We start from the raw sequence: 3,638 nt of genomic DNA on the forward strand, positions 1-3,638 counted from the left end.
CATTACGTAAACCTTACGTAGCTTTGCGTGGATGTAGCATTGCTCGATAGAAAATTACATGAAAACCAAGTTTTGGTGGAAATCGATGAAAACCACTGGGAAACAATGTTTTAATGTCTCAAAAAAAATCTCCAATGGGCATCAATACAACATGTGGTACTATCTTTGTGATGGCATCTATACTCATCAGAGTAACTCATGGTGGGTGCGGTCACGATCTGAGGATACGCTCGCTCCTCGGTCGCTCCCGCGGGCGACTAGGGGTGAACCCTAGCCGCCAGCGCCAGTGCCACGACCTGCCGCCCCCTCCCCCCTCACCGCCGCCGATATGCGTCGCCGAGAAAAGCCCGTGCTGCTCAGCAGCGGCGAGGCTCTCTCCTCCTCCCATCTGGAGTGCCACGACGCAGGCCGGCCGCTTCAAAGGAGCTCGGCGCCTTGGCGTCCGGGGCAGCGCAGCGAGGAAGCGGTGATGGTGGACGTGAGTGGCGAGGCTCCACAGGTGGCTGGGTGGAATGGCAGGGTGACTGGGCGGCGTCGGGCGCGGAGTGGCGCTGATCTGGCGCGAGAGGGGCCTGCACGACGGCGTCCGCGCGGCAAGGCTGCATGGGCAGAGGGCTACAGTGGCTGCAGGAAGGAGTGAGGCGTGGGCGCGCACAGGCTCGTCGCAGCCGTGATGGGCGCGGTGGCTGCTGGTTCCACCCAGATCTGGCGGTGGTGCTCCTAGCGGATCTAGTCTGGTGCTCGCCGCGAGCACGCGGGGAGCGTGGGTGGTGTAGTCGGCGCGGCTCAGGGCCTATGGCGACACATGGCAGCTGCTTCAAGGTGCAAGGTGTGGTGGATCTGGTTTCCAGCGGCCGCGATGGCGCGAATGGTGCGCGTGGCACACGTCTGTTGCTTGGCTGCGGCCGACAACCATGGTAGATGTTGGTCTCGGGTACCTGATGTCACTTGAAGCTACGTCGGTATTTCCCCAAAGAGGAAGGGATGATGCAACATATCGGCGATAGGTATTTCCCTTAGATATGAAACCAATGTTATCGAACCAGTAGGAGAATCAAGAAACACAACTCAAACAGCCCCTGCACACAAATAACAACACCTCGCAACCCGACGTGTTAAAGGGGTTGTCAATCCCTTTCGGGGTACGACGCCTCAAGATAGGCAACTAACGTGAGGTAAATTTGTAGATAGGATAAATAGACCGCAGAACAAATAAATTGCAGCAAGATATTTTTATATTTTTTGGTTTAATAGATCTGAAAATAAACGCAAGAAAAAAGTAGATCGCAAGACAAATATATGAGAAAGAAGACCCGGGGGCCATAGGTTTCACTAGTGGCTTCTCTCGAGAAAAGTAGCAAACGGTGGGTGAACAAATTACTGTTGGGCAATTGATAGAACTTAAAATAATTATGACGATATCCAGGCAATGATCAATACATAGGCATCACGTCCAAGATTAGTAGACCGACTACTGCCTGCATCTACTACTATAATCTTCTTAACCCACTCCATGTCTGCTATTTGAATAAGTTGAATCATTGAAGCTAATTTTCTAGATTACAAGATGAGCCTAGATTACAGCCATAACATTCAATTGACATATTCCAAGTGGCCATCTATTCTTCTTGTAGCTTGGTCACAGCTTTGCTAGGTAATCTTGAGAACCAAAGAAACTCCAGATTTAGATGAAAGAAAAGGTGGGAAGCTTCACATGAACTCATGATTGCCTTCCCAGCGCCAATGGCTTTGAACTAGAACTACCATTTCTCAAACCAGAGCTTGAGCTACTGCATACTTGTACAGCAGTCCTGAAGCACCTAAAATGCACTAGGATTCTTGTTATCTAGTAAAATATGAGCAGATAAGATAAGGATCAAAATCATAGTGTTTGTTGGTTTTCAGAATTGTACACGACTGTATATTTGTCATATTCCTATCCAACCAGATAAAATTCAAAACATGACCAGAAAAATCAGAAAGAAAATTAGGTAATAATCCAACATTGCTGCAACTACATATGTATGTCTAATTACTAGGTGGTAATAGTGTTTTTATTGTTCTCGACTTCAATTTCTAGTGTTCCTGGTTCATTAGGGTTGTAGCCATACATAAACATAAAAACAGTATTTTGTTATTAAGTACATATTATGCACATAGTAATTTGTGTTCATGTGTTCACTCATCTTAGAACCACCGCCGGTACATCCTATGGACGAGTTGCGCCTCAAAAGTATCATAAGGAAAAAATTCAAGGCTCCAAGCACTCAGAATTCCTGCATTATCAACATTGTATGCAGCCAAAACTGTCATTTCACCTAAAAAAAGGTCCAAGAATAGTACCGATGAATCTGAAGCTGAGTACCATCTTAATGAGGACGATCCCAGTGAAGGAGAGTCGGTCGATGATAGTTTAGTACATGAGACAGAAGCATTGCAAGAATTTAAGTCCAGACCTGCTGCTAGCTCAAACTCCAAGGTGCTAGATTCCTCCATCTAGTCATTGCTAGATATGTTGCTTGTTGGTCATTGCAGCAATTTTTTTGTTAAATGTTGTTGATTAAACCGTGTTTTCATTTCTATCAGGGCTTGAAGGATTGTAAAAAAAAACCAGTCAGGAATCTAGTAAGAAAAGATGTGCTGCCATGCCCCCTGGTGGAGTCAAGCCTCAGCCTCCTAAGAGAGTTCTCGCGGAATCCCAACTAATATGCGAGTTACAAGGTCGAAGAAAGTACAATCACAAAATGCTTCTTAAATATACTTGATATAAACCATAATGAAGCTTGATAGATCAACTCTTAGTGCATACATCATTAGCTTCTCTTGTCGCCGCTTTACACTGTTTCGCCTTAATTGCTGCTGCCATCGGTTACTAGTATATTGTCTTGGCCTTCTTGTGAGATTAATACCATCCTTGATTTTACCTTCTCTGTAGGTCCACAATCCTATGAGGATCCAAGGGAAAGGGGGCCCAATTTGGGAAAAGGCCTGGAAAGGATCACTCGACGTCGGCAGGGCAGACTGCCGCTTCTCATTCTAGAAGGAAGCTTACAGCCAGAGACACCTCTTCTGGCTGCAAACTTTGCAACCAAATGCAATGTCACAGTCAGACACCATATGCCTGTGTTTAAGCACTGGAAGGATTACAAGGACCCAAATGGAAATGTCAGAGATGGGATCTTCACGAACTTTGTAGGAAAAGTTGGTGTAATTACATAATGCTAGCCTTTCTCCCTCAAATTGCTAGGAACCCGTAAATCTTCTGCTATTTGTCTATGTGCCATCATGACTTACCCATGTTTTTTTATCTTACTAGAACAAGTTTCAGATGGACCTAGAGGCGGTGCCAGTTAGGAAGGTTTGCACAAAAATGCTGAAACGCGCAACTCGCCAACAACGATACATGCTCAAGAAAGAGTATTTTGATCCTCACGCATCCAATTTGGTGAGGAGAACTTCTCTGGTCCCCTTGATGACTGATGACTAGTGGAACGAGCTGGTGGAAAGCTGGAAGGATCCCAAATAGATGGTATGTCTCTTCCTGCAGACCGATCTCGCCTTCTACATGCTAATCTAGAGACTGTGCCTTACATGTATTTGGTCTCTTGATATAGGGGTAATCTCAAATTAACAAAGCT

This window comes from Triticum dicoccoides, unplaced genomic scaffold (assembly GCF_002162155.2).
Source record: "Triticum dicoccoides isolate Atlit2015 ecotype Zavitan unplaced genomic scaffold, WEW_v2.0 scaffold150459, whole genome shotgun sequence".
Classification (NCBI taxonomy): Eukaryota; Viridiplantae; Streptophyta; class Magnoliopsida; order Poales; family Poaceae; genus Triticum; species Triticum dicoccoides.